Source organism: Anomaloglossus baeobatrachus, chromosome 4 (genome assembly GCF_048569485.1).
Source record: "Anomaloglossus baeobatrachus isolate aAnoBae1 chromosome 4, aAnoBae1.hap1, whole genome shotgun sequence".
In the NCBI taxonomy this organism is placed as follows: domain Eukaryota; kingdom Metazoa; phylum Chordata; class Amphibia; order Anura; family Aromobatidae; genus Anomaloglossus; species Anomaloglossus baeobatrachus.
In genome coordinates this window covers 311048524-311068349 of record NC_134356.1, presented here as the reverse complement: position 1 = coordinate 311068349, position 19826 = coordinate 311048524, and positions in this window count along the sequence as shown.

Below are 19826 nucleotides of genomic sequence, written 5' to 3'. Positions count from 1 at the left end.
AGATCATTCACATCACTGTTTGTGCCATACCCAAGAGTCATGTGCACTGTCCTAGTCAGTGATTGATTGGTATCACTAAGTAGGATCACCCACATGACTCCTATGCATAGAAAGAACAGAAATGTAATTCTATAAAATGTAATTGAATCTTTTCTTACCAAACTAAATATGAATCTGTTCAGCTTTTTGTCTCTATAACATGACACTTATACATCAGACTTTGTGTTTAAAGAAATTGTCCCTTTTTAATTTTGTTTTGACCGATTGGTGTGCACAGGTGTAGAATACTAAACATACTCAATCTCCTTGGGCCAGCACTGCATCCTTGCCGCGGCTCACGTCTTTTTTGAACGGCTGCAGCGGTGCCAACATGTCTACACTGAATATCACCGCTACAACCAATCACTGAGCCCAGATTACACTGGCTGAGTTGCTGAGCTCAATGATTTAATGTAACTTGTTTTTGTAAGAGAATATTTAAACTAACTCTATCCTCTATATTTGTACATGACTCTTGAACACAACTAATATTAAGTTTTTCTAGGAAAGGTGAATTTGAATTTTGTAATTATAGTGGAATTTAAACAATTGTGACTTTTTTTCTGCTGAGCACCACCCATTCCTTTGTTAGATTATCTATATTTGCATTATAGGATTTATCAACTGTTTTTATTATTAATGTAGTGAGATTAAGAGTGTCACAGACTTTATATACAGTAATGACTGGTGTGTGTGAGAGATTTATAGCAGATTAGGATGACATCACTGGGATGAGCTGGGAGTGTAGATAAGCACAGGACCGGTTGCACGTAAACAGAATGAGCCAGCAAAAAATAGTAAAAATTATGTAAGCCAAGCTTTCTTCATGGCAGATATTTTAAATCTTTGTTACAGGACCTCAGTTCACACTAGTGTAACTTGGAGCTGGGTGTTATCCGTGGGTGAAGTACTTGTCTTTTACTCCACAGCACATTACATGAAGGTATGGGTCTTGGCTGGGAGTGTAGACTTTATATAATGGGACACTTCGCACTTGCAGGCTGCATGATGCCAGTGACTTTGGCTGTCAAGGACCAGAAGTTGAACAGTTCGATGAGAGATACCACCACTCAAAAATAAACTTTTTATTAAACAATAACTTGGTGAGGATTATATACACGGGATAGTGGGTACACGGCAAAAGAATGTTTCCTTCACAATACATAGCATTTCCACACAGACTCAATTTCTTTCTCTTAACTAGAGATGAGCGAACCGGTCCCGGTTCGGCTCGAGGCGGTTCGCCGAACGGGGGGTCTGGCTCGAGTTCGGCTCGTCGAACGTTCGACGAACCGAACTCGAGCCCATAGGAAACAATGGCAGGCAATCACAAACACAGTAAAACACCTAGAAAACACCCTGAAAGGTGTCCAAAAGGTGACAAACAACTCACAACATAACACAAACACATGGGAAAGTGACAAGGACATATACTCATGTGAAAACAAAACAGCTGGACAAGGAAAAAGAGGGAGACACACAGATATATGAGTATATGCAAAGAAACATCGATTCCATTATTGTGCAACTTGAGCCCTGCTCATTTTAGGCTTCCAATCTGGATAAATTGCCTGAGCTCGCCACGTACGCCTTGAGGATCTTGTCGTGTCCTGCAGCCAGCGTTCTCTCGGAACCTGTCTTCAGTGCTGCTGGGGGTCTGCTGGCAGATAAGCACACGTGTCTGTCCACTGACAATGTGGACCTGGCTCTCAGAGGACTTTTCTTCCCCTGGGTCAGCCAGGGGAGGCGAAAGGCACGCGTATTTTTGAGAGTGCTTCATGCAAAGCATCTTTTTCTTTGTCAAAAGGGGGGCTCAACCGATGCCAGTCAAGTGGGGTGTGTGTGGCCCAGTTAGTGGCAACGAGGGAGACTGTGGTTGGAGTCCCCTCGCTGTGTCTCTAAAAGAACCAAGATGAACAAGTCATGGCTCTCAGAGGACTTTTCTTCCCCTGGGTCAGCCAGGGGACGGGAAAGGCACGCGTATTTTTGAGAGTGCTTCATGCAAAGCATCTTTTTCTTTTTCAAAAGGGGGCTCAACCGATGCCAGTCAAGTGGGGTGTGTGTGGCCCAGTTAGTGGCAACGAGGGAGACTGTGGTTGGAGTCCCCTCGCTGTGTCTCTAAAAGAACCAAGATGAACAAGTCATGGCTCTCAGAGGACTTTTCTTCCCCTGGGTCAGCCAGGGGACGGGAAAGGCACGCGTATTTTTGAGAGTGCTTCATGCAAAGCATCTTTTTCTTTTTCAAAAGGGTGCTCAACCGATGCCAGTCAAGTGGGGTGTGTGTGGCCCAGTTAGTGGCAACGAGGGAGACTGTGGTTGGAGTCCCCTCGCTGTGTCTCTAAAAGAACCAAGATGAACAAGTCATGGCTCTCAGAGGACTTTTCTTCCCCTGGGTCAGCCAGGGGACGGGAAAGGCACGCGTATTTTTGAGAGTGCTTCATGCAAAGCATCTTTTTCTTTTTCAAAAGGGGGCTCAACCGATGCCAGTCAAGTGGGGTGTGTGTGGCCCAGTTAGTGGCAACGAGGGAGACTGTGGTTGGAGTCCCCTCGCTGTGTCTCTAAAAGAACCAAGATGAACAAGTCATGGCTCTCAGAGGACTTTTCTTCCCCTGGGTCAGCCAGGGGACGGGAAAGGCACGCGTATTTTTGAGAGTGCTTCATGCAAAGCATCTTTTTCTTTGTCAAAAGGGGGGGTCAACCGATGCCAGTCAAGTGGGGTGTGTGTGGCCCAGTTAGTGGCAACGAGGGAGACTGTGGTTGGAGTCCCCTCGCTGTGTCTCTAAAAGAACCAAGATGAACAAGTCATGGCTCTCAGAGGACTTTTCTTCCCCTGGGTCAGCCAGGGGACGGGAAAGGCACGCGTATTTTTGAGAGTGCTTCATGCAAAGCATCTTTTTCTTTTTCAAAAGGGGGCTCAACCGATGCCAGTCAAGTGGGGTGTGTGTGGCCCAGTTAGTGGCAACGAGGGAGACTGTGGTTGGAGTCCCCTCGCTGTGTCTCTAAAAGAACCAAGATGAACAAGTCATGGCTCTCAGAGGACTTTTCTTCCCCTGGGTCAGCCAGGGGACGGGAAAGGCACGCGTATTTTTGAGAGTGCTTCATGCAAAGCATCTTTTTCTTTGTCAAAAGGGGGGGTCAACCGATGCCAGTCAAGTGGGGTGTGTGTGGCCCAGTTAGTGGCAACGAGGGAGACTGTGGTTGGAGTCCCCTCGCTGTGTCTCTAAAAGAACCAAGATGAACAAGTCATGGCTCTCAGAGGACTTTTCTTCCCCTGGGTCAGCCAGGGGACGGGAAAGGCACGCGTATTTTTGAGAGTGCTTCATGCAAAGCATCTTTTTCTTTTTCAAAAGGGGGCTCAACCGATGCCAGTCAAGTGGGGTGTGTGTGGCCCAGTTAGTGGCAACGAGGGAGACTGTGGTTGGAGTCCCCTCGCTGTGTCTCTAAAAGAACCAAGATGAACAAGTCATGGCTCTCAGAGGACTTTTCTTCCCCTGGGTCAGCCAGGGGACGGGAAAGGCACGCGTATTTTTGAGAGTGCTTCATGCAAAGCATCTTTTTCTTTTTCAAAAGGGGGCTCAACCGATGCCAGTCAAGTGGGGTGTGTGTGGCCCAGTTAGTGGCAACGAGGGAGACTGTGGTTGGAGTCCCCTCGCTGTGTCTCTAAAAGAACCAAGATGAACAAGTCATGGCTCTCAGAGGACTTTTCTTCCCCTGGGTCAGCCAGGGGACGGGAAAGGCACGCGTATTTTTGAGAGTGCTTCATGCAAAGCATCTTTTTCTTTTTCAAAAGGGGGCTCAACCGATGCCAGTCAAGTGGGGTGTGTGTGGCCCAGTTAGTGGCAACGAGGGAGACTGTGGTTGGAGTCCCCTCGCTGTGTCTCTAAAAGAACCAAGATGAACAAGTCATGGCTCTCAGAGGACTTTTCTTCCCCTGGGTCAGCCAGGGGACGGGAAAGGCACGCGTATTTTTGAGAGTGCTTCATGCAAAGCATCTTTTTCTTTGTCAAAAGGGGGGGTCAACCGATGCCAGTCAAGTGGGGTGTGTGTGGCCCAGTTAGTGGCAACGAGGGAGACTGTGGTTGGAGTCCCCTCGCTGTGTCTCTAAAAGAACCAAGATGAACAAGTCATGGCTCTCAGAGGACTTTTCTTCCCCTGGGTCAGCCAGGGGACGGGAAAGGCACGCGTATTTTTGAGAGTGCTTCATGCAAAGCATCTTTTTCTTTGTCAAAAGGGGGGGTCAACCGATGCCAGTCAAGTGGGGTGTGTGTGGCCCAGTTAGTGGCAACGAGGGAGACTGTGGTTGGAGTCCCCTCGCTGTGTCTCTAAAAGAACCAAGATGAACAAGTCATGGCTCTCAGAGGACTTTTCTTCCCCTGGGTCAGCCAGGGGACGGGAAAGGCACGCGTATTTTTGAGAGTGCTTCATGCAAAGCATCTTTTTCTTTTTCAAAAGGGGGCTCAACCGATGCCAGTCAAGTGGGGTGTGTGTGGCCCAGTTAGTGGCAACGAGGGAGACTGTGGTTGGAGTCCCCTCGCTGTGTCTCTAAAAGAACCAAGATGAACAAGTCATGGCTCTCAGAGGACTTTTCTTCCCCTGGGTCAGCCAGGGGACGGGAAAGGCACGCGTATTTTTGAGAGTGCTTCATGCAAAGCATCTTTTTCTTTTTCAAAAGGGGGCTCAACCGATGCCAGTCAAGTGGGGTGTGTGTGGCCCAGTTAGTGGCAACGAGGGAGACTGTGGTTGGAGTCCCCTCGCTGTGTCTCTAAAAGAACCAAGATGAACAAGTCATGGCTCTCAGAGGACTTTTCTTCCCCTGGGTCAGCCAGGGGACGGGAAAGGCACGCGTATTTTTGAGAGTGCTTCATGCAAAGCATCTTTTTCTTTTTCAAAAGGGGGCTCAACCGATGCCAGTCAAGTGGGGTGTGTGTGGCCCAGTTAGTGGCAACGAGGGAGACTGTGGTTGGAGTCCCCTCGCTGTGTCTCTAAAAGAACCAAGATGAACAAGTCATGGCTCTCAGAGGACTTTTCTTCCCCTGGGTCAGCCAGGGGACGGGAAAGGCACGCGTATTTTTGAGAGTGCTTCATGCAAAGCATCTTTTTCTTTGTCAAAAGGGGGGGTCAACCGATGCCAGTCAAGTGGGGTGTGTGTGGCCCAGTTAGTGGCAACGAGGGAGACTGTGGTTGGAGTCCCCTCGCTGTGTTTTACATGCTTTTAGAAGGGCATGAAATGGCTTGGAGGTTGACTTTCATCATATGAAAACTGTTGGCTACCAAAATGCTGCCTTTCCAACAACTGTGGTTATAGGCAATGAGGAACATACTGATGAAGATGAGACGCAGATACCCGATTGGGATGACAACTTAAATATTCGGTCAGGGCAAGAAGAAACTCGGTCTGAGGGGTAGGGGAGTGCAAACACAACAATTGATGATTAAGTTCTAGATCACACCTACTGTCAACCCACAGTCAGACACTCGAGGAGGTCAACAGAGGCGGTGGAGGAGGATGCAACCGACGTCGAAGTAACCTGGCGCCTTCCTGGACACAGTCGGAGCACTGGTAGCACGTCTACAACTGCATCCTCAGCCACCACTCTGCCTCTGAGCATTATTCGGGGTGGATCAACAGGTCGCATGGCCTCTAAGCCTTGCCTAGCCAGGTCCTTTTTTGACATAGAAAAAGATCGCCCAAATTATGTGATCTGTAAAATTTGTCATGGTTCTCTTAGTAGAGGTCAAAACCTCAGCAGTTTGACAACTTCTTCCATGAATCGTCACATGAATAAATATCATATGGCCCGATGGGAAGCTCACCGTGCTGCAATGCGGCCTAGCGGAGCGAACCATCCACCGCCTGCCCCTTCCAGTGCATCCGCGCGCTCGTCATCTTCTAGGACTGTGGGGACAGCTGTCACACCTGTTTTTCCACCCACAACTTCCACCACTGTAACCGCAACAGGCAGTTTGCTTGGTAGGTCGTCAGTTGGTTTGGAAGGGGAAACAAGTGAGTGTGTACAGCTCTCTCAGACATCGATAGCACCAACTTTGGATGAAGGCAACATCATGTCTCCGCCTGCACTTTCCTCACAAAGCTGCATTTTTCCAGGGACACCCGACTCAACACCGTCTACACACAGCAGCCAGATCTCTGTCCCTCAGATGTGGTCAAATAAAAGGCCACTTCCTGCGACCCATGACAAAGCGAAGAGGTTGACTCTATCCCTCTGTAAGCTGTTGACTACAGAAATGCTGCCTTTCCGCCTAGTGGACACACAGGATTTTAGAGACCTTATGTCTGTCGCTGTGCCCCTGTACCAGATGCCTAGTCGCCACTACTTCTCTAAGAAAGGTGTGCCCGCGCTACACCAGCATGTCGCACACAACATCACCGCTTCCTTGAGAAACTCTGTGTGTGAACGGGTGCATTTCACCACCGATACTTGGACCAGTAAGCATGGACAGGGACGTTACATGTCGCTGACTGGCCACTGGGTAACTATGGTGATAGATGGTGAAGGGTCTGCTGCACAAGTCTTGCCGTCCCCACGACTTGTGTGTCAATCCTCTGTCTGTCCAAGTTCCGCCACTGCTTCTGCATCCTCCACCTCATCTGGGTCCTCCACCTCCGCCCCAAGCCTGCCTGGTCAGGCCACCAGCGTTCTCACTGCGCAGAAGGAATCACGCACCCCTCATTACTATGCTGGTAGCAGAGCGCAACGGCATCAGGCGGTCTTTAGCTTGACATGTCTTTGAAATAGGAGTCACACAGCGACTGAGTTGTGGGCAGCTCTGGAGACTGATTTTGATAAATGGTTGTCTCCACTCAACCTGCAGCCTGGTAAGGCCGTGTGCGACAATGCTGCAAACCTGGGTGCGGCCCTTCGCCTGGGCAAGGTGACACACGTGCCTTGTATGGCTCACGTGTTTAACCTTGTTGTCCAGCAATTTTTAACACACTATCCCGGCCTAGATGGCCTTCTGACCAGGGCACGGAAACTGTCTGCAGTGCTCACTTCCGCCGTTCAACCGCCGCACCTGAGCGACTTGCATCGCTCCAGAAGTCTTTCGGCCTGCCGGTTCATCGCCTGAAATGCGATGTGGCGACACGCTGGAATTCAACTCTCCACATGTTACAGCGACTGTGGCAGCACCGGCGAGCCCTGGTGCAATACGTCATGATGTATAGCCTGGGCCAACGAGATGCAGAAGTGGGGCAGATCACCCTGATGGAGTGATCTCAGATCAAGGACCTATGCACCCTTCTGCACAGTTTCGACATGGCGACGAATATGTTTAGCGCTGACAATGCCATTATCAGCATGACGATTACAGTCATTTACATGCTGGAGCACACGCTAAACACTATTCGTAGTCAGGGGGTGGGACAACAGGAAGGGGAGGAACTACAGGAGGATTCATATGCGCAAGACACAACAACATCACCAAGGTCCAGACGTTCATCATCACCAACGCGGCAGGCATGGGACCATGGGGGACAGGGATCAACAAGGGCGCATGGTAGCAGGTGAGATGTTGAGGAAGGTGCAGGAGGACATGAAGATATGGAGGACGAACTGTCCATGGACATGGAAGACTCAGCAGATGAGGGGGACCTTGGTCAAATTTCAGTTGAAAGAGGTTGGGGGGAGATGACAGAGGAAGAAAGAACGGTTAGCACCTCTATGCCACAAACACAGCGTGGACTTGGTGCGCATGGCTGCGCAAGACACATGAGTGCCTTCTTGTTGCACTACCTCCAACATGACCCTCGTATTGTCAAAATTAGAAGTGATGATGACTACTGGCTTGCCACACTATTAGATCCCCGGGACAAGTCCAAATTTTGTGACATAATTCCACCCATAGAAAGGGACGCACGTATGCAGGAGTATCAGCAGAAGCTGTTACTCGATCTTAGCTCGGCTTTTCCACCAAACAACCGTGCAGGTGAAGGGAGTGATTCTCCCAGTTGTAACTTGACAAACATGGGACGGCCTCGTCATCTTCAACAGTCTACCCGTACCAGTAGGACCGTATCTGGTGCTGGTAACAGCAATTTTATGGAATCTTTTCATAATTTTTTTAGACCCTCCTTTGCAAGGCCACCAGAGACAACAAGTCTGACACATAGTCAACGGATGGAGAGGATGATACAGGAGTATCTCCAAATGAACATCGATGCAATGACTTTGCAAATGGAGCCTTGCTCCTTTTGTGCTTCAAATCTAGAAAAATGTCAAGAGCTCTCCAGTTACGCCTCGAAGATTTTGTCGTGTCCAGCTGCCAGCGTTGTCTCTGAACGTGTCTTCAGTGCTGCTGGGTGTGTGCTGACAGATAAGCGCACGCGTCTGTCCAGTGACAATGTGGACAGACTGACGTTCATCAAAATGAACAAGTCATGGATCCAGAAGGAATTTACTACCCCTGTGTCATCCTGGGGAGAGTAAATGCTTGTGGATTTGGAATGTGCTTGATGCAAATCAAAACATCCTGTTTGCAACTAGGGCACAAGTGCTGCCACTGATAAGGTGTCTGTGTGGGGCCCAATTTTTGGAAAAAAAGGGAGACTCCGCTTGGAGTAACCCTTGCTTGCTGTGTTTTTTAAAAATGATACAAGATGAACAGATCTGAAGGCAAGATGAAGCCAACATCATGTCTCCGCCTGCACTTTTCTCACAAACCTGCATTTTTCCAGGGACACCCTACTCAACACCGTCTACAGACAGCAGCCAGATCTCTGTCCCTCAGATGTGGTCAAATAAAAGGCCACTTACTGCGACCCATGACAAAGCTAAGTGGTTGACTCTATCCCTCTGTAAGCTGTTGGCTACCGAAATGCTGCCTTTACGCGTAGTGGACACACAGGATTTTACAGACCTTATGTCTGTCGCTGTGCCCCAGTACCAGATGCCCAATCACCACTGCTTCTCCAAGAAAAGCATGCCCGCGCTACACCGGCATGTCGCACACAACATCACCACTTCCTTGAGAAAATCTGTGTGCGACAGGGTGCATTTCAACACAGATACTTGGACCAGTAAGCATAGACAGGGTCATTACATGTCACTGACTGGGCACTGGCAAACTATGGTGAGAGATGGAGAAGGGTCTGCTGTACAAGTCTTGCCGTCCCCACGAGTTGTTTCAATCCTTGTTCTGTATGTAGAAGTTAATACACTGCTTCTGCCTCTTCAACCTCGTGTGGGTCCTCTACCTTTGCGCAAACCCTGTGTGGTCAGGCCACCCTTCCTTGCAACTGCGCACAAGGACTACCACACACCTCCTTACTATGCTGGCAGCAGAGCTCAATGCCATCAGGCGGTCAAAGTTTTACTTTGAAATGTATGGGAAATGTGAGTCACACCGCTATTACAGAGAATAGTAGTCAGGCAGGGTCAAAACATTAATTGAGGAACAGGAACAGAATGGGACGGCCAGGACTTAATCAGAAAACAAGCAGAGGTGAAATGCGTATCGGCCAACAAGGTACATAAACAGCAAGCAGGAAAAGTAGTCAGGTAACAAGCACACAAAATCATAAAACTGAACTGGGGGTAAAATTAACCAGAGGTTCATAGCTATGTCTGGCAGTGGTCTGCAGACAGGATGGGCATAAAAAAGGGTGTGGTGTCTTCCCATTGGTTGTAGCTGAATGATGGTATTTCATCTGTGAGATACCCACCAGCTACATTCAGCCAGAGATTCTGCATCTGTCAAGGTAATGCAGCCCAGTGGGTGAGCATAACCTGCGTCCACCTGCGCCGCTGGCATCGACTACTCTCCCATCATCAGCACTATTCATGAAAGGAACACGTTGTCACCTGGCGACCGGAGTACAAATTGACGGAGCGGACTCCGTTGGTGACTTAACAGCCGTGTGCGGCAATGATGCAAACCTGGCTGCGGGCCATCCTCAGGGCAATGTGACACACGTGCCTTTTATGGCTCACGTGTTGATCCGAATTCTCCAGCAATTTTTAAAACACCATCACGGCCTACATGTCCTTGTGCAGCGGGCACGCTCGCTATGTGCTCACTTCCATCGTGCGCACACAGCAGCTCAACAACTTTCATCACTCCGGAAGTCTTAGGGTCTGGCAGTTAAACGCCGGAAATGCGATGTTCCGACACGCAGGAATTGGAATCTGCACATGTTGCAGCGTGTGTGGCAGCACCGCAGAGCCCTGCTGAAATACGGTAAGACATATAGCCTGGGATAAGTTGATCCAGAGGTGGTGCAGATCACGCTGCTGGAGTGGTGTCAGATCAAGGACCTATGCACCCTGCTACACAGTTTTGAAATGTCGACGAAGATGTTTAGCACTGGCAATGTCATTCTCAGCGTGACAATTCTGGTCATCTACATGATGGAGCACACTGTAATTATTATTCGGAGTCAGGTGTTGGGACAAGAGGAAGGGGAGGAAGTACAGGAGGAGTCATATGCGGAAGGGATAACAAGATCTACGAGGTCCAGATGGTCAGCGGCACCTATGCGGCAGTCATGGTGAGGGAGAGGGATTAACAAGGGCGCATAGTATCAGCAAAAAGTGTTGATGAAAGTGCAGGAGCCCATGAAGAAATGGAGGACGAACTGGCGATGGGCATGGAAGACTCAGCAGATGAGTGAGAGCTTGCTCACATTTCGGTTGTGCGAGGTTGTGGGTAGAGGGCAGAGGAAGGATGCACGATTCTCACCTCTCTGCCACCAACACACCAAGGACTTGGTCCTCCTGGATGCACAAGACACATGAGCGCCTTCTTGCTGCACTACCTACATGACCCTCGGATTGTATGAATTTGAAGTAATCCTGAATACTGGGTTGCCACACTGTTAGATCCCCGGTACAAGACAAAATTTGGCGAACTAATTCCTGCCATAGAAATAGACGCACGTATACAGGAGTATCTGCAGAATGTGGTACGCAATCTTAGATCTACTTTTCCACTAAACACCAGTGCTGCACAGAGTGAATCTCAACACTTTGTCATGGATAGGAGGAAATGGTCTTTTACTTGACCACATCGGAGGGACCGAGGGATGGCTGCTGTGCTGAGATGGCGTTGAGTACGGTGTCCCTGCACAGTTGCACTTTTGGTCATATCCCAAAATGAGTTGAAAAAGGACAGATGCTGTTGGAAAGGGGAACAGGTGTGTTGGAAAGGGGAAAAAAATTTGGGTCCGTGGATTTGGTGGTTAAACAACTGTAACATTTGCTGAAGAAACAACATCTGTTACAGTGGGACTGGCAGATTTGGATAAAGTGGTATATAATCTGTGACCGCTATATAACAAAAATTAATAAGAAAAGAAAGAGAAAGGTATATATCACCTTCAGCAGTCAGTGTCCACCGTGCTCCCAGTTGGAAAAGGAGAGGTTGGCAACTTGAAGGTTTGGTGGAGGATACAGAGCTGTGTGGCTATGAAACTAATAGTAGCCTGAACCGAGTTAGACGCCATTCGGATCTGGAGACTGTGAGCCCTGTTAGCGTCACAGGGTCCACATGCCCACCCAGCCCAGGAACTCCCTGTTAACAACACAGGGGCCATTGAGTACGCTGACCGTGTGCGTAGGGGCCACACCTGTGGACAGCAGGCGCATCAGCAGCAGCAGGCCTGTTAATGCCACTGGGCTGCACAAGCAGGACTGTTAGGACAGGAGCTGGTCTTAACCGTTCTGCGTTACCAACTGTGGTGGTGGCCTGCATCCACCACCCTATCCCTGCCTACCTCTGGCCTAAAGCCGCAATGGGTTCAACACATGGAGGTGTGCTCTTTCGGAGCATAATAGAAGACTGCGCACCTCCTTGTTGGCTCCAGCCCCTTTTATAACCTGGGTCCGCCCCAAACCAGGGTGAACCACAATGCACCTCCTGGAGACAAAAGCAGAGTGACACGTCATGAGTGGCATAACTAGCGTCCTATTTGGAAACGCAACTTCAATGATGACCTCATGGCTGCCATGACCCAAACACCTCACCAGTCATCGTCTGACCATCAATAATGCGGTGACAAGTCATAGGTGTGGGCCTCTGCAAGCCATTTGGGAGGACACCTGATGCCCTGTGGTCTATATGGGACCCCCACATCAGGGCCAGGGCCAAAGAGTTCATTACCGGACCTAGTCTCTGATGCAGGAAGTGCCTGAGCATGCTCAGTAGCATGAAATACAGTCTCTGAAAAAAGACTATCAGCTTTAGCATGGTGTCTAGGCACAAAACAGGACTTAGACCCGGCACAGAATGCAAGCACCTGTGCAAAGAGGCTTTTCACACTTAGTGTGGGAGCATGCGCTGTATCCCGAAATGAAGACTTAGCGTCAGGAATGGCACAGTCAGGCTGAGCATACTCACTAGGCGAAACACTGTAATTATGCTGCAGCTGGGGTACATCGGCACACGCATGCGCACTAGCTGCCTCTCCACACTTAGACGTGGAGGGGAAATTTGTCTTGGAGATGCTGTCTATGAACAGAAGGAAAAGCTAAAGGAAGCCTGACTTTCTATCCCTCCGAATTATGAAATGCAGCAATGAATTCCATGAGTTTGCTATAACATTAGCGTAGCTAAATGTGCATGAGGGTGTGATGTAGAGGTGCTAGAAATAGCTTGTCACCAGTGGGGCACTAATGGAATACAACAGCCAGTTCTATGATGCCACAAAATGGCAGTATTTTGTGCTATCATTATAGCTTATTAAAAACAGAGCACGAGGTTGTCATGCAGAGGTGCTGCACATAGATTTGCAGTAGTGTGAATAGACAAAAGTACAATAGCCACGTTTAGGATACAACTAGGTACACTGAGTGTTTGCTACTATAAATGGCTGAGTTTAAAAAAGTTTGAGTGTGCAATGCAGGCAGACGTGCTGCAAATAACGTTCCAATACTGTGAATTGACAAAAGTACAATAGCCACGTTTAGGATACAACTAGGTACACTGAGTGTTTGCTACTATAAATGGCTGAGTTTAAAAAAGTTTGAGTGTGCAATGCAGGCAGACGTGCTGCAAATAACGTTCCAATACTGTGAATTGACAAAAGTACAATAGCCACGTTTAGGATACAACTAGGTACACTGAGTGTTTGCTACTATAAATGGCTGAGTTTAAAAAAGTTTGAGTGTGCAATGCAGGCAGACGTGCTGCAAATAACGTTCCAATACTGTGAATTGACAAAAGTACAATAGCCACGTTTAGGATACAACTAGGTACACTGAGTGTTTGCTACTATAAATGGCTGAGTTTAAAAAAGTTTGAGTGTGCAATGCAGGCAGACGTGCTGCAAATAACGTTCCAATACTGTGAATTGACAAAAGTACAATAGCCACGTTTAGGATACAACTAGGTACACTGAGTGTTTGCTACTATAAATGGCTGAGTTTAAAAAAGTTTGAGTGTGCAATGCAGGCAGACGTGCTGCAAATAACGTTCCAATACTGTGAATTGACAAAAGTACAATAGCCACGTTTAGGATACAACTAGGTACACTGAGTGTTTGCTACTATAAATGGCTGAGTTTAAAAAAGTTTGAGTGTGCAATGCAGGCAGACGTGCTGCAAATAACGTTCCAATACTGTGAATTGACAAAAGTACAATAGCCACGTTTAGGATACAACTAGGTACACTGAGTGTTTGCTACTATAAATGGCTGAGTTTAAAAAAGTTAGAGTGTGCAATGCAGGCAGACGTGCTGCAAATATCGTTCCAATACTGTGAATAGACAAAAGTACAATAGCCACGTTTAGGATACAACTAGGTACACTGAGTGTTTGCTACTATAAATGGCTGAGTTTAAAAAAGTTTGAGTGTGCAATGCAGGCAGACGTGCTGCAAATAACGTTCCAATACTGTGAATTGACAAAAGTACAATAGCCACGTTTAGGATACAACTAGGTACACTGAGTGTTTGCTAGTATAATGGCTGAGTTTAAAAAAGTTAGAGTGTGCAATGCAGGCAGACGTGCTGCAAATATCGTTCCAATACTGTGAATAGACAAAAGTACAATAGCCACGTTTAGGATACAACTAGGTACACTGAGTGTTTGCTACTATAAATGGCTGAGTTTAAAAAAGTTTGAGTGTGCAATGCAGGCAGACGTGCTGCAAATAACGTTCCAATACTGTGAATTGACAAAAGTACAATAGCCACGTTTAGGATACAACTAGGTACAGTGAGTGTTTGCTAGTATAATGGCTGAGTTTAAAAAAGTTTGAGTGTGCAATGCAGGCAGACGTGCTGCAAATAACGTTCCAATACTGTGAATTGACAAAAGTACAATAGCCACGTTTAGGATACAACTAGGTACAGTGAGTGTTTGCTAGTATAATGGCTGAGTTTAAAAAAGTTAGAGTGTGCAATGCAGGCAGACGTGCTGCAAATAACGTTCCAATACTGTGAATAGACAAAAGTACAATAGCCACGTTTAGGATACAACTAGGTACACTGAGTGTTTGCTACTATAAATGGCTGAGTTTAAAAAAGTTTGAGTGTGCAATGCAGGCAGACGTGCTGCAAATAACGTTCCAATACTGTGAATTGACAAAAGTACAATAGCCACGTTTAGGATACAACTAGGTACACTGAGTGTTTGCTACTATAAATGGCTGAGTTTAAAAAAGTTTGAGTGTGCAATGCAGGCAGACGTGCTGCAAATAACGTTCCAATACTGTGAATTGACAAAAGTACAATAGCCACGTTTAGGATACAACTAGGTACACTGAGTGTTTGCTACTATAAATGGCTGAGTTTAAAAAAGTTAGAGTGTGCAATGCAGGCAGACGTGCTGCAAATATCGTTCCAATACTGTGAATAGACAAAAGTACAATAGCCACGTTTAGGATACAACTAGGTACACTGAGTGTTTGCTACTATAAATGGCTGAGTTTAAAAAAGTTTGAGTGTGCAATGCAGGCAGACGTGCTGCAAATAACGTTCCAATACTGTGAATTGACAAAAGTACAATAGCCACGTTTAGGATACAACTAGGTACACTGAGTGTTTGCTACTATAAATGGCTGAGTTTAAAAAAGTTAGAGTGTGCAATGCAGGCAGACGTGCTGCAAATATCGTTCCAATACTGTGAATAGACAAAAGTACAATAGCCACGTTTAGGATACAACTAGGTACACTGAGTGTTTGCTAGTATAATGGCTTAGTAACAATGAGTTGTAGTGTGCAATGCAGGCAGACGTGCTCTGCAAATGTCTTTGCACTAGTGGGACTATAGCAAAGTCCAATAGCCACGTTTAGGATGCCACTAGGTACACTGAGTGTTTGCTAGTAAAATTGCTTAGTTTAAAAAAGTTTGAGTGTGCAATGCAGGCAGATGTGCTCTGCTAATATCTTTGCACTAGTGGGACTATAGCAAAGTCCAATAGCCACGTATAGGATGCCACTAGGTACACTGAGTGTTTGCTAGTATAATGGCTTAGTTAAAATGAGTTTGAGTGTGCAATGCAGGCAGACGCGCTATGCAAATGTCTTTGCACTAGTGGGACTATAGCAAAGTCCAATAGCCACGTATAGGATGCCACTAGGTACACTGAGTGTTTGCTAGTATAATGGCTTGGTTTTAATGAGTTGGAGTGTGCAATGCAGGCAGACGCGCTCTGCAAATGTCTTTGCACTAGTGGGACTATAGCAAAGTCCAATAGCCACGTATAGGATGCCACTAGGTACACTGAGTGTTTGCTAGTATAATGGCTTGGTTAGAATGAGTTGTAGTGTGCAATGCAGGCAGATGTGCTCTGCTAATGTCTTTGCACTAGTGGGACTATAGCAAAGTCCAATAGCCACGTATAGGATGCCACTAGGTACACTGAGTGTTTGCTAGTATAATGGCTTAGTTAAAATGAGTTTGAGTGTGCAATGCAGGCAGACGCGCTATGCAAATGTCTTTGCACTAGTGGGACTATAGCAAAGTCCAATAGCCACGTATAGGATGCCACTAGGTACACTGAGTGTTTGCTAGTATAATGGCTTGGTTTTAATGAGTTGGAGTGTGCAATGCAGGCAGACGCGCTCTGCAAATGTCTTTGCACTAGTGGGACTATAGCAAAGTCCAATAGCCACGTATAGGATGCCACTAGGTACACTGAGTGTTTGCTAGTATAATGGCTTGGTTAGAATGAGTTGTAGTGTGCAATGCAGGCAGATGTGCTCTGCTAATGTCTTTGCACTAGTGGGACTATAGCAAAGTCCAATAGCCACGTATAGGATGCCACTAGGTACACTGAGTGTTTGCTAGTATAATGGCTTAGTTAAAATGAGTTTGAGTGTGCAATGCAGGCAGACGCGCTATGCAAATGTCTTTGCACTAGTGGGACTATAGCAAAGTCCAATAGCCACGTATAGGATGCCACTAGGTACACTGAGTGTTTGCTAGTATAATGGCTTGGTTAGAATGAGTTGTAGTGTGCAATGCAGGCAGATGTGCTCTGCTAATGTCTTTGCACTAGTGGGACTATAGCAAAGTCCAATAGCCACGTATAGGATGCCACTAGGTACACTGAGTGTTTGCTAGTATAATGGCTTGGTTTTAATGAGTTGGAGTGTGCAATGCAGGCAGACGCGCTCTGCAAATGTCTTTGCACTAGTGGGACTATAGCAAAGTCCAATAGCCACGTATAGGATGCCACTAGGTACACTGAGTGTTTGCTAGTATAATGGCTTGGTTAGAATGAGTTGTAGTGTGCAATGCAGGCAGACGCGCTCTGCAAATGTCTTTGCACTAGTGGGACTATAGCAAAGTCCAATAGCCACGTATAGGATGCCACTAGGTACACTGAGTGTTTGCTAGTATAATGGCTTGGTTAGAATGAGTTGTAGTGTGCAATGCAGGCAGACGCGCTCTGCAAATGTCTTTGCACTAGTGGGACTATAGCAAAGTCCAATAGCCACGTATAGGATGCCACTAGGTACACTGAGTGTTTGCTAGTATAATGGCTTGTTTAGAATGAGTTGTAGTGTGCAATGCAGGCAGACGCGCTCTGCAAATGTCTTTGCACTAGTGGGACTATAGCAAAGTCCAATAGCCACGTATAGGATGCCACTAGGTACACTGAGTGTTTGCTAGTATAATGGCTTAGTTATCAGTTGGAGTGTGCAGAGGACAAGAGGGTACAGTGGCAGGATTGTGGTGCTCTGGGTAGAGGAATGGAAGCCTGCCTTTCTATTCCCTCCTAATGGTGAAATGCAGGTAGGAAATCCCTGACCTGGGCTACACAGACGCTGTTGCTGTTTGCAGGACCTGTCACCTATGGCTCTCTGACCCTGCCGGTTGGAGCCCTTAAAAGGACTGCTATAAAGTGCTCTCCCTAAGCTGTCTAACGCTGTGTATGCAGCGCATACAGCTGTATCGGCTATAGGACTCAGGAAGACGGAGCTGCGACAGTGATGTCTGACACCAAAGACGCAGAAGGCAGATAATGGCGTCCGTGAAGAAAATGTCCGGTTTTATAATGCAGGGACATGTGACATGCAGATCCTATCACACATGCCGTTGCTTCTCTGGCTCAAAGTCCACTTAGCTGTGTGTGTGTCTGGGATTGGCTGACATGCTGGCCCGCCCCACAAGACGCGCGCACTTAGGGAAGGAAGACAAGAAAAAAAAAAAAAAAAAATGGCGATCGCCATTATAGAAACAGCAGTGATCTGAAGGCGCTGTTCACGCACACTATACACTGAAATGTGATAATAGTTTGATTCACAGAGTGACTTACACTATTACAGCAGAAACCAAGCTATGATTTAGCTGTTTTTTGGCTGCTAGAACCGTTCTCGAACGTTTCTAGAACTACCGAGCTTTTGCAAAAAGCTCGAGTTCTAGTTCGATCTAGAACATGCCCCAAAATCACTCGAGCCGCGAACTGGAGAACCACGAACCACGAACCGCGCTCAACTCTACTCTTAACTTGCTTGAACTCTGGTTCTACTAGTTTGCCTATTTTCACCACAACCTAGCTCAGTACTACAGTCCAGTTAGTGTGTCTCAACCTGCGGTTCTACAGCTTCTTCTCTTTTTTTTTAAACACAAACTTTATTCCAGTTTTTATAATCATTACATCAGGTTCAACAATATTACATAAAATCGTTCATCTTTCCATTACGTCCACAAACAGCTAGACCCCTCCTTTTTTAATCCCAATTTATCCCCCCCAAACAGTTTAACCTATACACCACATTTCAGACTCGAGAAAACACATAACTCCTCTACCTTTTGTCCCCATATATTCGCCACCTTTCTCTAAAACATCCCACCCTGCCAACGTGACTCTGCTGTGGATTCGCAACATACCCAATGTACCCTGAATATCTTCCAGTAGATACCATTCCGTGTTGATGAAGGGAGATACTATTTTTCTTATTTCTGCGACCCCACATTGTCGTACTATGAATTTCCTCCATTTGTTAAAAAATGTTCTCGTCAGCTCATCCTTATTCCTTTCTGCTTCCAGCTGCTCAATTCTGAGCAGCACTTTAATCTGCCCCAGCACATCCTCCTCTGTTGGGACACTACCCTCGAGCCATTTGCGCAGTAGGGCCTTTTTACCGATCATAACTATGCTGTGAAACAATCTTGGTATTGTGGTCCCCTGTTTATCTCCTCCTTTTTCCCTTCCATTGGTTGTATAATGGAAAATCCATATCAATGGATCCATTTTCATTTCTACTTCCCAGGTATGCATTATAAGCGCCCGCATCCTTTCCCAGAATTTTTGGCTTTCTGGGCACTGCCAGATCCCGTGAAATAGATCCGTTTTTGGCCTTTTACATTTAGGGCAATGATCCAGATTGTTCACCTTCTGTCTGTTTGGGATGTTAAAACCATATACTGCTCTATGTATTAACCTAAATTGCGTGTCCCTCCATCCCTCATTGACCACTTCTTTCCTCATTTTCATCCACCCCTGCAGTATCTTATCCCCTGCTTCTGCGTCTTCCAGTTGCCGTGCCCATGCTCCCCAGACTTGATCATGGTGTAATGGGACTAAAACTGCTCTCAGGTCTTTGTACAGTGAGGAGATAGTAATCTCCAGCCTATCTTTCATGATGAACTGGTCCATTTCATTCATCCCCTGCTCCTTACTAACGTCCCTCAGTAACCCCATTATTCCCTTTTCTAACTGTTTGTATTGTATGATTTGGAATGGAGATAACCCATATCTTGTCACTATTTCCTGATATGACAACCATCTATGTTCCGTTTCATGAAGCAGGTCCTTCACCCCTTCAATCCCTTTATTCCTCCACTCTGAGAATAGTTTATTTTCTCTCCCTGCTGGGAACTCCGGGAATTTCCAGATATTTAGGTACTTGGAAATGCGCCAGGATAAGTTAAATTTTTTCCTCACTGCTTTCCAAGCCATTACCGTATCTCTACATACCAAAGAGTGTTTAATATCCCTCAGAATGAAGAACAGTGATGTATGTAATATTGCCCCCAGGTCCCAGGGTTTGCAAAATTCACTTTCCAATTTTATGTCTGAATAATTATTCGTCTTCCTCAGCCAGTCTATGACATGTCTCATCAAACATGCGAGGTTGTATCCTCGAACATTTGGCAGCTTGATTCCCCCCTTTTCCACTGGTAACATTATTTTTTCCACCCTAATTCTTGGTCTTTTTCCCCTCCATAGGAAAGCCGAGAACGCTTTGTTCAATCTATTTACGTTTATATGTTTCATTAATATGGGGACAGTCTGCATCGGGTACAAAAGTCTTGAGAAACTCATCATTTTTAGGAGGGGGTTTCTACCTAACAAAGATAGGGGTAGCCCCTCCCACA